The sequence below is a fragment of the Hordeum vulgare genome, chromosome 4H (assembly GCF_904849725.1).
Source record: "Hordeum vulgare subsp. vulgare chromosome 4H, MorexV3_pseudomolecules_assembly, whole genome shotgun sequence".
Classification (NCBI taxonomy): Eukaryota; Viridiplantae; Streptophyta; class Magnoliopsida; order Poales; family Poaceae; genus Hordeum; species Hordeum vulgare.
In genome coordinates this window covers 289,633,009-289,647,761 of record NC_058521.1, presented here as the reverse complement: position 1 = coordinate 289,647,761, position 14,753 = coordinate 289,633,009, and positions in this window count along the sequence as shown.

Below are 14,753 nucleotides of genomic sequence, written 5' to 3'. Positions count from 1 at the left end.
GTTCCCAAAGCAATCCCTAAAGTATTTCCTCTTTAGTGCATGAACACTAAGACGGGAGAATCGCGAGGGCAGGAGGTTATCCACGAGCCCACTAGCACGTCACGTGCAGGCGGCGACCCCTTTTGCCAGGATAGGTTATGATCCTGTACCCCTTCAAAATGGTCGTTGTGGCAACCCTTCCCGTCTGGTTTTCGGGGGAATAGGACCGGGGCCAATATAAGGGAGGATGGGCCGCCACTGTAGGGATAGCACTCTGGTAACCCCGGACGCACCCAACTAACCTAGACAAGCAGGAGTATGGTCTTACACCGCATGGTGGCCCCAATCTGGGTAATTGGTTTGTACACTATTCTTCTTGCTTAGCTTGAACACGTCAGGGTGCCGTCATGAGGTAGCACTTTAGAGTAAGGCAGAAGGACTTGTGCACCCAAGAGTTCGAACCTTTTGAGGTCCCCGGAGCCCTCATTCCAACATATACTTTGAAGACTGTGTATCTTCCAGACGGTTAGGCATCATGGTCTTGTGCATCCAAGAGGAAATTTTGGATTGTCGGATTATCGAGTTTGTGAGGGTTTGGAAGTCTACCTTGAAGACTTACCACGAGTGTTTGCCCGAGGTCTATATGATCTTAGCTCAAGTAGAATACTATAAGAATTGTGTGTCCTTTTGTGTAAATACCAAGCCGTTCCAAACCAGAAGTAAGACTATCACAACAATTGGAACTGGGTTACCAAATCATTGTCTTCACCGGGCAACCGCTTCTATTTCCTCAACTCTTTCATTTCCTCGTTAACTTGTTGATGGTATTGATAATTACTATTTGAATACGTTATCTGAAGAATTTCCCAATTTCCTCGACCAAAATTATTTAGTCACCTTGTCATCTCCCTTCTTATCTTGTCTACATGCTACTTGTCCTCTGTTCATGTTCCATTTCGTCATGATTGATATGCTATTGCCATGTTTTGCATGCACTTGAGTAATTTATCCGCTCCAAGTATTTTATCACTCAGCAAATTCCTTAATTAATAATGACTCAGTGACGAATTTTTAAAAATCTCCTATTCACCAACCCTCTAGTCGATATAATGCACTTTCAATTGGTATTTGAACAACGTACTCCTTTGTTATATGTGATTTTGGTTTAACCACATAGAGTTTTAGTTATGTTGATTACAGGTATGATCAATGTCTCCTATTCACCAACCCTCTACCTTCGATGGGATGCACTACCCCTACTTGAGGAACAAGATGTGAATGCATCATGAAGCAACTGACAAATATTTCTAGTATTTTGTGGAAAATGGTGTTCCCTCCGTTCCTCCCACTAAAAACGCTACTCATGTGAAGTCATGAAAGTGTGTTACATCGACTAGAGGGGGGTGAATAGGAGATTTTTAGAATTTCATCACTGAGGAAATTCCTTTTGAGGAAATTCCTCACTGATGACTAACTTGCAGTGGAAACAGCAAAGGATCACGCGTGCAAAGTATTACTACAACAGTTTTCAAGATGAAGAATATGAAAAGCAGTTTGCATAGTACCCAGGCACAGAGAAAACAGGTGAGGATTAACTCGCGTGAAGAATTCGGGGTTGAGGAATTTCAGAGAAAATCTTCAGAAAATTCTTCAAACAGGGACAATGAAAATATTCGACATACAATATTGAGGAATTGAAAGAGTTGAAGAAATAGAACCTGTATCACAGTGAAGACATTGGTTGATGACCCAGTTCCAACTGCTGTGACAGTTGTATGTCTGGTTTGGAGCGGCTTGGTATTGCACCAAAAGAATGACAGTCCCATGACACAAAGTCCCTACCGTATTCTCCTTGAGCTAAGAACACACAATCCTCTCCCAACACTCATGGTAAGTCTTCAGGCAGACTTCCAGACCATCACAAACTTGGTCACCCGGCGATCCACAATTTACTGCTGGATTGCTCTAGACCATGACGCCTAACCGTCTGGAGGATGCATAGTCCTCAAAGGTAAAAGGCTTCAGTCCCACACAGGAACAACTTCAGTGATGCTCAATCACTTGGTTTTTGGTTTGTGGTTCGGTGTTTTGGGGTATTTCCTCACTGATGATTTACTCTCGAAGACTCTGAGGAATTTGGGTTGCTCTTATGACAAGTGTAAGTTTCCAACGGAGCAGCCAACAAAATAATGGTTGTGGGGGGGCGGCTCTTTATAGCATGGGAGTATCCCAACATGATCTGACATTAATTCCTTTAAATAATAAGACCGTTGGTGCGGATAAGATCGATGATGTGGCACAAATGGCGGAAACGGTTGGGACCCTCAACTATGAGAGTCCTCATGTCTTTCATATTCCTCACTTGAGGGTTTTGGTAGTATTAGGCTTGGGTTAAGCATCATGAAGAAATTCTTCCCAAAGTGTTACCTCGACCCCCTTTAACAGTACGGTGTTCCTATGACTCAAGAGTGTAGGAAATAAAATAGAAAGAATAAATCTTCATGCTTCAAAGTCTTCAGATTGATTTTCTTCAGGACACACCGAATTCCTCATCTTGATATCTTCATGAGGAATATCAATTTCATCGCAATTTCTTTGTGATTCAGTTCTTCAGCTTCAGGCCAATTTCTTCAGCCGAAGATATACATTTTTAGGGGTCGATATTCATCGAATATTTCAAACTCCTCAGCGACTTATAGATCATGTGTACACTCATGAACACATTAGATACTTAACCTATAAGTCTTCAAACCACCAAAATCACTAAGGGGCACTAGATGCATTTACAATCTCCCCCTTTTTGGTGGTTGGTGACAATTAGGTTAAGTCTTCAACGGGGATAAAAATATGAAGTGTAAATACTCATTTGAGGAATTTGAAATCTAGATACAAAGAGACTCCCACTGAAGATGTGCATATCTTGAGGATTTTGCTTTTCATAGAAAATGCACATTTATGATTTATATCATGGAGATCTCCCCCTCAATCTTGTAAATCATGCATACATATGACGTATAATATGAAGAATTGGAGAATGCATGATGAGAAATTGTATCTAACGAATTCCAAAATGCGTGCATTCATATTTTGAGGAATAAGCATGCGAAGAAAAACTTTCAAAAGCGTCAGAGTACCATCAGGCTTAAGTTACAATTCATTACATAAAACAATTCAGAAGAACCAAGAGTTTTTAACTTAATAAAGTTCATAAGCCCCAAAATATATCCTGCATGAAGACAAACTCTCAGATTTCTCCCCCTTTGTCATCAAGTGACGAAAAGGGACAAAATTGAGGACTAACGCCCCGTGAAGACTTTCACTTCTTGGCAGTTGAGGAAGACGCATGAGGATTCTTGGGTGCGGGCTTCCTCCTTGGACTAGTGGCAGTGTCTTCTTGGTCTTCATCAAGTTCTGCAGTGCGGATTGAAGAAAAAGAACTGTTCTCAAGGTCTAGAACTGGAATTGGCTTGAATTTCTTCTTGGGTGGCCATGACCAGTCAAAGTCCTGTGTAAACTTCAATTCTTCAAGTTTTGCTGGAGTCTTCAAATGAACCAGTGTGGCCCAGGTGCGATCAAAAACCTCATGACGATAGTGATGATTAATCTTCACTTCATTCTGAGTCTCATTGAGGGTTTTCACAATGGCGCCGAATTGGCGTTTGACCTATTTGTGATTGCGCTCGACCTTCTGATGAAGACTAAGGAGTAGCTCTGTGTTATTCATCACCTTTGGGGCAAATAGGCTTGGCGGCTGTGTTTCAGTATCATCCCATGAAGAATATGCATCTGGTTCACGAAACTGGCCATCAAGTGGCCGACTACCTTCATCGATCACAGACTTGCCTTTTCCTTCAATTGGATCTAAAGTCTTGTTGACTCTGATTGGAGGCATATATCCAAGGTGATTATTGAAATCACCATGATAGTTGATGCCTGGCCTGCGTTTGATGATCCATGGAGCATAAATCTTCAGGTCAAAAGGTGACATAGCATTGTCAGCCAGAGTCCTCAAGGAAAAGTCGTGAAGGTTTATGGGGATGCCATGGATGATGTTGAAGAGTAAGTTCTTCATGATACCTACAACATCTTCTACATCATCATGGACCTTGATTGGAGCAAGAACACTGCACAGAATCCTATAGACAGTCCTGGGTTCATACTTCAGATCTTGGACCAGGAAAGTCATTCTTGGTGGTTCATCCTTGGCAAAAGGCTTCATGAGGACTTCCATCAGCTTATTGGGCAGCTCCCGTTCATCATACATCTTCACAGCATGTTCTGAAGGAATTGAAATAGGAAGTATTCGCAGTCGCTCATTTGCAGGGACCTTGAAGTGTGTGTGCTGCGTCATCCAATCCAGCACCCAAGTGTTGATATCTGTTGGATCTCCAGAGATGTGCAAAGTTGCATCGAATTGAAGAACGATGTCGTTGTTCCAATCATAGATATCAGTGCAAAGTGGCAGCAGTCCTGCTTCATGAAGACCGTTGAGGACTCGGGCGAACCAAGGAATTTCTTCAAGCTCAACATGAGGAATATGCCTGTGCTGAAATATTTTGTTTCTTCCACAGAGCACAGATGCATAATAGTTGAGCTGAGTCCTTGTACGAAACTTCATGTGCCTGATGCGAGGCTTTTCATAAGGATTGTTGTAAGTGCATCTAGTGCCCCTTAGTGATTTTGGTGGTTTGAAGACTTATAGGTTAAGTTTTAATGTGTTCTTGAGCGTACACAGGATCTATAAGTCGCTGACGAGTTTGAAATATTCGATGAATATCGACCCCTAAAAATGTATATCTTCGGTTGAAGAAATTGGTCTGAAGCTGAAGAATTGAATCGCGAAGAATTTGCGATTAAATTGATATTCCTCATGAAGATATTGAAATTGAGGAATTCGGTGTGTGCTGAAGAAAATCAATCTGAAGACTTTGAAGCATGAAGATTTATTCTTTCTGTTTTGTTTTCTTCACACTTGAGTAATAGGAACACCGTACTGTTAAAGGGGGTCGAGGTAACGCATTGGAATGAATTTCCTCATGATGCTGAACCCAAGCCTAATCCTACCAAAAGCCTCAAGTGAGGAATATGAGAGACATGAGGACTCTCACAGTTGAGGGTCCCGACCGTTATCGATAGCCACGCCACATCATTGGTCTTATCCACACCAACGGTCATATTATTTAAGGGCATTAATGTCAAATCATGTCGGGATGCTCGCAGGCTAGTAATAGCCGCCCCCACAACCATTAGCTGCTTGGCTGCTCCATTAGAAACTGATACTTGTCATAAGAGCAACCCAAATTCCTTAGTCTTCGAGAGTAATTCATCAGTGAGGAAATACCCCAAACACCAAACCACAAACTGAGAACCAAGTGATTGAGCATCACTGAAGAAGTTGTTCCTGTGAGGGACTGATGCCTTTTACCTTTGAGGACTTTGCATCCTCCAGACGGTTAGGCGTCATGGTCTAGAGCAATCCAGCAGTCAATTGTGGATCGCCGGGTGACCAAGTTTGTGAGGGTTTGGAAGTCTGCCCTGAAGACTTACCACGAGTGTTGGGCGAGGACTGTGTGTTCTTAGCCCAAGGAGAATACAGTAGGGACTGTGTGTCCCAGGACTATGTGTATTTTGGTTTCAATACCAAGCCGCTCCAAACCAGATGTAGAACTGTCACAGTAGTTGGAACTGGGTCATCAACTATTGTCTTCACTGTGAAACGGGTTCTATTTGCGCAACTCTTTATATTCCTCAGATTATGTGTTGATGATTTCCACTGTCACTGTTTGAAGAATTTGCTGAAGACTTTCTCTGAATTTCCTCAACCCCAAATGCGTCACGCAAGTTAATCCTCATCTGTTTTCTGCGTGCCTGCATATTGTACAAACTGTTTTCATATTCTTCATCCTGAAAAACTGTTGTAGTGAAACTTTGTACTCCTGATCCTTTACTGTTTCCGCTGTATGTTAGTCACCAGTGAGGAATTTCCTCAAAAGCAATTTCCTCAGTGATGAAATTCTAAAAATCTCCTATTCACCCCCCTCTAGTCGATATAACGCACTTTCAATTGGTATTAGAGAAAGGTACTCCCTTGTTCTGTGTGATTTTGTCGACTGCAGGCATGATTAAGGATACTGCAGCATGTCCTACTTTCGAAGGAAAGGACTTTCCCTTCTGGAAGACCAAGATGTAGATGCATCTACAAGCTATTGATAATGATATCTACTATATTGTAGAACATGGCGTCCCCATCATCTCTGCTAGTATCTCTGCTGCTGATGTAAAGAAATTCAAGCAACTTGATTCTCAAGCGAAGAAAATCATCTATGGCCATCTGAGCAAAGGCCAGTATGGCAGAGTGAGTGCTTTGGGCTCAGCGAAACTTATCTCGCAAACACTGTCCAAAGTTAATGAAGGAGTATCAACCCAGCGTGATTCTCGTGTTGATGTTCTTCGCAATCTCTTCAATCGCTTCAAGAGGTTTGACAATGAAAGCTGCCGAGATACCTTTGATCGCCTCACTGACATATCAAATGAACTACAAGCACTTGGAGCTCGAGACATTACTGATCACAAAGTTGGGAAGAAACTGCTAAGATCTTTGGATTCTTCATTTTATACTTTAGTTCTCATGATTCAAGAAAGACCACACCACAAGATGCTTGATCCAGCTGATATACTCGAAAGACTCAATACTCATGAATTCCAACAAGAAGAAAAGAGAGATCTATATGGACCAAGCTATTCTATACCACGTGCACTGAAGGTTAAAGCAATTTCCTCATCTGAAGAAGAAGACTCGGATGATAGCATTGGTGATCCTGAAGAATTTGGACAGGAGCTTGCAATGCTCGTGAGGAAATTCTAGAGGTTTACACGACGTGGCCAGTTCGGTAAATCTTCAAGAAGAGATATGAGGAAATCAGAATCTTTATCTGAGGACTACAAGAAAAGAACCTGCCACAAATGCAAGAAATCAGGTCACTACATTGCTGATTGTCCTCGTTGGTGAAAGGAATCAAAGAAGAAGAAATACAAGGATGACAGTTCTGATGACTCGAAGAAAAAGAAGAAATCTTCAAAATCCTCATCTTCAAAGTCCTCATTGCAGAAGAAGACTAATTTCAGAAAGGCTCGGGCACTTATTGGCAAGGAAATGGATTCCGAGGCAAAATCCGAGGAATGTGATGAAGAGGAGGGTTCTGATGAACACTCAGAATCCGGACAGGCTAGTCTTGCACTTGCAACCACATTCGTTACCAAGTCAATCTTCAACCCTGAAGAAAATGATAACACCATCCACACTGATGACTATGTTGATGACTTCGCTCCAACCTATTGCTTCATGGCAAAAGGTTCAAAGGTACCGAATGATGCTTCCTCCTCTGACTCAAGTGACTGTGAACCTGATGATTATAAAAAACCCAGTTACGGTAAACTTGCTTTCATTGCCACTAAACAACAAACTGCCTTGGAAAAGCTTCAGAAACTGCTAGATAGAAGCGATGATCTGTTGAATGATGAAATGAATCTTACCCAAATCGTCGCTGAAGATGTGAAAAGTCTTCAGTCTAGATTTGATAATATTCAAGATCGTCATGATACACTCCTCGTTGATCATGAGAAACTTTCCTATGAATTTCTTCACAGGAAGCTTGATCTAGAGAAGTTGAGAATTTCTCATGATGATCTTCGTATGGAAAATGATTCATTACTAGCTCAACAGATCAGCGCTGCTCAAGCTGAATTCATTCCTCCATGTCTTAAATGCATTGAACGTGAAACTGCTAATTCTTCACCAGAATCATCAAATGCTTCCATTGCTACAAATTCTTCAACTGCTCCTGTAGTGTGAAATTCCTCACTTGAGGCATATACAAAAGTCTCAAAGGACATCAAACCCTTTATGATGTGCTCAAAAAGCAGATCTTGAACAGGAACCCAAGGAAAGAAGGAATTGCCTTTGAGAGGAAATTGAATGCTGATGGACCTTATTGGAAACCTGAGCAGTACCCCAAAACCTCATGAGTTGCTGCTACTGGGCCTCCTTTTGATCCATCCAATCTAACAGGTTTTTCATGTGAATTATCCTATTCCTCAGATGAGTCATTTGACTCCAACTATAAACTGTTCAAAAATAAAGCTGGTGAAGTATTTGCTCGATATGTTGGAACTAACTGCAGGAATGGCCCTCCCCTGAGGAAAATCTGGGTTCCCAAAAGTAGTCTTGAAAATCTTCAGGTGAATGTCCTCACAACACCATCGATGAAGAATTTGAACCCCAGATCAAATTCCTCAGGAGGACCAAAGTCTTCAAGAGGATCAAAATCCTCAACTGGTCAAAACTATGCTCATACTCGTGCTAATGCTTCTAACATGCAGGGAAACTACAAGGAATATGAATATGAGTGTTATTCTTCAAATCATTATGTTCATAAATCCTCAAACCAGTTGTCTACATATTCATATGAGTACTTTAACCCCCCTACTATTAAGAGAAGTGCATTAGCTTCAATGCCCCCTTTCTCATATGGTGCTCGTAGGATGATGAATGCTTTACCACCCCTTCAGATGTGGGTGGTGAAGAAATTGAACTAATCATTTCTGCAGGTCAGGTCTCCAGATGAAAATCATCATCTGAGGAATTTGCTGGAGACCTGAGGAAAATGCTTGATAGGACGCAAGCTAATATTGATGAAATTGAAATATTTCACACGTCCTTATAATTCTGTTATGATGAAATTCCTATCTGATGAAATCGATATCATATTCTTCAATTTTGAATCATATGAGATGGTAAGCTATACTAATTCATCTGCACGATGACAAACCCAAGAGTACTGAGTGGGTTCTTGATAGTGGCTGCACACATCACATGACTGGTGATAAATGTTTGCTGATGAATATGCCACTAACTCCATCACCTCTGAAGCAAATCACATATGCTGACAACGGTAAAAGCAAGGTATTGGGACTTGGCGAAGTGGCTATTTCCAAAGATAGGCACATGGACAAAGTGATGCTTGTTGAATCCCTTGGATTTAACCTCATGTCAGTCTCGATGCTTTGTGATCTTGATATGATTGTTATCTTTGGTAGATATAGATATGTTGTCATCATGGAATCTGACAGATCCAAAGTCTTCGAAGGTGTCAGAAGAGGGGATTTGTACATTGTTGATTTCTCTACAGGTCCTCAACCAGCCACTTGCTTACTAGCAAAAACCTCAGAAGCGTGGTTGTGGCATCGAAGACTCGGTCATGCAGGCATGCCGAATTTGCACACGCTCGCGAAGAAGAAGCATGTCATCGGCATCGAATCAGTCAAATTCCTCAAGGATCACCTCTACGGTTCCTGTGAATCTGGGAAAATGACCAGATCCAAGCATCCCTCGAAGACTATCATGACCACTACTCGTCCATTTGAATTGTTTCACATGGATCTATTTGGACCTACTCATTATGCCACACTAACAAAAGCAGCATCTTTATATGGCTTCGTCATAGTTGATGATTATTCCAGATATACATGGGTGCATATCATCTTATATAAAACTGAAGTGCATGAAGTCTTCAAACGATTTTCTTCAAGGGCCACGACGAACTTCGGCATCAAGATCAAACACATCAGAGTGATAATGGAACAGAGTTCAAAAACACTGGACTTGATAATGATCTTGATGAACTTGGTATTACTCACGAATTATCTGCTCCAGATACTCCTCAACAGAATGGTGTCGTTGAAAGGAAGAATAGGACTCTGGTAGAGATGGCAAGAACCATGCTTGAAGAATATCAGACTCCTCGTCGCTTTTGGCCTGAAGCAATCAACACTGCATGCCATATCATCAACAGGGTATATCTTCACAAATTCCTCAAGAAAACCTCATATGAACTCCTCACTGACAAGAAACCCAATGTAAGTTATTTCAAAGTCTTCGGTGCAAAATGTTGGATTAGAGATCCTCACCATAGCTCAAAGTTTGCACCTAAGCCACATCAGGGTTTTATGCTCGGTTATGGAAAGGACTCGCACACCTACAGAGTCTTCAACAACTATCACAACAAGGTTGTTGAGAATGTAGATGTGCGATTCGATGAAACTAATGGCTCAGAAAGATAGCAATTGCCTTCTGATCCAGATAAGTTGTCTCCTCAGGAAGCAATAAAGCTCAAAGCTACTGAAGACATTATTCCCATTGAGAAAATTGATGAAGAAATCATTCCCATCACCGATTAAAATCAAGAAGATTCTCCTGAGGAAATTCCTCCAGAACCAATTCCTCAGCCCAGACGAAATCCTCAACCAGCTCATCCGAGGATTGCAAATGAAGTGGAACTTGACAAAATCCTCAATGATATCAACGCCCCAGGTCCTCTCACTCGCTCAAAATCTTCACACTTTGTTAACTTTTGTGGGCATTTCTCCTTTGTTTCTATCACGGAACCTTCAAAAGTTGCTGAGGCTTTCCTTGAACCGGAGTGGATCCAAGCTATGCAAGACGAACTTCTTCAATTCAAGCTGAATGATGTATGGGAGCTCGTCAAACGACTAGATGCTCGCAAGCACAATATCATCGGAACCAAGTGGATTTTCCGAAACAAGAAAGATGAGGATGGTCAAGTGGTGAGGAATAAGGCACGACTTGTAGCCCAAGGCTACACACAGGTTGAAGGAATAGATTTCGATGAAACTTTTGCTCCTGATGCTACACTTGAAGCTATTCGAATACTACTTGCTTATGCTAATCATCATAACATCATCTTATATCAACTGGATGTGAAAAGTGCATTCCTCAATGGTAAACTTGAGGAAGAAGTATATGTTGCTCAGCCCCTAGGTCTTGAGGAGCCAAAGAATCCAGACAAAGTGTTCAGACTCAAAAAGGCGCTCTATGGTCTCAAGCAAGCCCCTCGGGCATGGTATGATACCTTGAAGGAATTCCTGAGGAAGAAAGGCTTCAAACCTGGTTCACTTGATCCAACTCTTTTCACTAAATCCTATGATAATGAGCTATTTGTGTGCTAGATATATGTCGATGATATTATATTTGGCTGTACTGACAAACGATATAGTGATGAATTTGCTTACACGATGAGTGAATAATATCAGATGTCTACGATGGGGGAGCTGAAATTCTTCTTAGGTCTTCAAATTCGTCAACAACGCAATGGAATCTTCATATCACAGGAGAAATACCTCAAGGATGTTCTGAGGAAATTCGACATGCATGAATGCAAAGGTGCCAAGACTCCAATGCCTACCAACGTCCACCTCTGCACTGACAAAAATGGTAAAGAATTCGATCAGCAGGTATATCACTCTATGATTGGCTCTTTATTGTATTTATGTGCATCTAGGCCAGATATAATGCTTAGTGTTTGCATGTGTGCACGTTTTCAAGCAAAACCGAAGGAATCACACCATAAGGCTGTGAAGCATATTCTTTGATACGTAGCTCACACACCAACACTAGGATTATGGTACCCCAAGGGCTCAAATCTTCATCTTGTGGCATATTCTGATTCTGACTATGCTGGTGACCGTGTGGATCGCAAGTCAACCTCTGGCACATGTCATTTCCTCGGAAGATCACAAGTCTGCTGGTCCTCAAAGAAGCAGAACTGTGTATCACTCTCCACTGCCGAAGCTGATTACATTGTTGCTGGTTCATGCTGTGCTCAATTGATATGGATGAAGCAAACCCTCAAGGACTACGACATCAACATGAAGAATGTGCCTCTCTACTGCGACAATGAGAGTGCAATCAAGATTGATACATCCCAGTACAGCACTCGAAGACCAAGCACATCCAGATTTGTCATCATTTTCTTTGGGACCATTTCCTCAAGGGCAATATCCTCATCGACCATGTGAAGACTGATGATCAACTGGCAGATGTCTTAACTAAGCCCTTGGATGAGAAAAGGTTTTGCAAGTAGCGGTGTGAGCTAAATATCTTAGAATCTTCAAATGTTTTGTAAAAACATGCACACATCCTAACACATATGCAAAATTGATGACTTAGATGTGCAACACATGATGAATCGATTTTCTTCAACTAATGAAGAATATCACTCTGAGTGTGAAGAAATCAACGAAGAAATTGATTCTCACGGCCCTACGACAATTGTACGCGGCGTCTGTAATCAACATTCTTATATGGTGGGTCACGCCACCGCCCAATGTGAAATTCCTCAAGTTGAATTTCTTCAAAGCTGCATTTCTTCAAAATTTGATTTTCTTCAAAAACAGTTGCTCTTCGAAATCGTTTTTCTTCAAAACTGAAATTCATCATCATAACGCTTTAGCACAAAATCCTTAAGTCATTCAAATCTTCAAAAATACTTGATGATTTTCGTTTACCTAGATAAACTGTGATTTCAAGTCCTCAACAGCATTCACTTATAGCTATTTCTTCAATTTGATATTTCATCTAAGTGAATGTGACCGTACCCTACTTTCCCTCTATGCTACTCTCACCCAGTCTATGCAATTCTTCATATGCGTTCTACTTGAAACTTTCTTCAAAATCCTCACTGCGTCCTTGTTAGCTGATGATTTTGTAACAAAATCCTCAAATCTTAAAAAAAAATTATACACAATAATTGAACCCCACCTTCCTCGTTCGGATAACCACAATCTCCACCGCTTCTCTCGTGAGCTACACGTGTCCTGCGGAGACGTAGAGACAGGGGCTATTTGGTCCGATATTTTTGCGCCAACAGTTACCGCATGGCTATAAATATGTCCCCATCTCCCTCAGTAAAATCTTCTTCGTTCCATAGCCCTCCAGCTACAGCAAAGCTCCAAGCCCTAGCACCAACGCTAGAAGTCTCTACGCCGGCGAAGAAGAGCTTGACTGCCTCATCCTCTCCGTCATCGAAACCACGCCGGAACTGGACCATCTTCGTCCGCCGCCACCGTAGTTGTCCTCTGCTGCCGAGTTAGGGCTCATTGGACTCGCACCGAAAGAGCCTCTACTGCTACCTCTTCTCTATTCTTCTTGTGCGCCATCTAGGGTAAATAAAAACCCTATTTTTACAGCAAGTTTGATCTACTATTTTACCTTTGAGATGTGAAATATGTTTTTCCTCAAGAATCCATCAGTTTGTTTTCCTCAAACACCTCCTATCACCAAACTGTTGATGAACTTCACTAAGCATCTAAGATTTTCACGAGATTCCTTAGTTGTGCGAATTTTCGGATCTGTACAACTCTGGAACCAAAGAACAGTATGCTTAGACGAATTCCTCAACCACTGGTCAAATTCCTCAACTGTCAAAAACTTTCATTTCATCAAATCTGAGAACGCATATGACCTCTCCAAATTCCTAGCAACTATAATCTGTTCATAGGTAGACACATGTCAGACGATGAATCTCTCGGTTCTCATCAAATTAACTCATTTGCAGCGTTTCTTGAAGAAAATCTGCAAGTCTCATCAGAATCCTCAAGAGTTCAATCTCATCAGCAAAAGCCTCAGCTGAAGAAAATGGAGGATGAAAGGAAGCAAAAGGGAGGCAAGAAACTTGAGAAGAACACTGCCGCAGATATCCCTGAGGATATATACTTGGATTACTGCACTCCTGATGAACATGAAACTATGTCGAAGAGAAAGATCAGGCTTCAAAAGATAGAACGCCGATGGGCTAAGGAGTGGAAGGAGTACAGATTCGTCACTCCCAAATATGCGAAGAAATTCGCTCTGAAGCCTCCTGTCAAACGGGCTCCACTTGAGGACTATCATGAAGCACATCCCTTAAGCCTCAAAACAATTGATGACTATCCTGAGTAAAAGTCTAAATACTTGTCAAAGCTTCAGAAGCAAACAGAGGCTGTTGTGAAGAAGTTTAATGACGAATTTGTTGCTGCTACAACTGCCGCTACTTCCTCTGCAGCTGAGACTTCTGGTACGGTAATTCCTCAACTGAATTTTGTACCACCAAAACCAAAGGCTTCAAAGCCTCAAGAGAAACCTGCACCAGCATTAGCACCTAATCCTTCAGCACCAAAACCTTCAGCTCCAAAGGCTTCAAAGCCTGAACAGAAGACGATAGTGAAGCCACTGCCCGTTGTCTCCACGTCCTTAGTGCCATATGCAACAAGCTCGGAGACAAAGTCTTCACCAACTCCTCTGAAGACTAAAGTGACTGCTGGGAGAGGAACAAGACCAAGCCCTACCAAAATCATCAAGGTCCCTTCTGCATCAGAAGGTAGTGATGAATTTGATGATGACACTCTGCAAGCCAACATGAGAAACAAGCAAGAGAGGGTAGCTCAAGCATCTCGCAGCTCCATTCCTCTGGCTATGGACCCAAAAGTCCTCCTCGACTACATCAACATCTGGTATGAGGACCCCAACACTCCACTTGATGATTTAAAGCTTCCCCCAGGAATCAGCCACATGGTGGCCACATTCATCAACGAGGCCAAGTGGAAGGAGCAGCAAGCCAAACATGCCAAGGTTGACAAGCTCAAAAAGGAGAAATTCCTTAGGCAGAATCTCCTCAACCTGACGCCTGATGCACTTGTGTCAACACGGGCTGAATTGAAGACTTTGACAGATAAGTACTCTAAACTCTCTGACCGTCAAAGTCTCAAAAGCAGTTTCATCAAATTTGCCACTAAAGCTGTTGACGACTACAAGAAGAAGGCTGCCCCTCCTGTACCAACTCCTCAGCCTCTGATTGAACAACCAGCAGATGAAACTGCTCATGCTGAGGAAATCCCTCAAGGAAGCCGTGTGGATGAACAGGCGATTGAGGAAATCACCA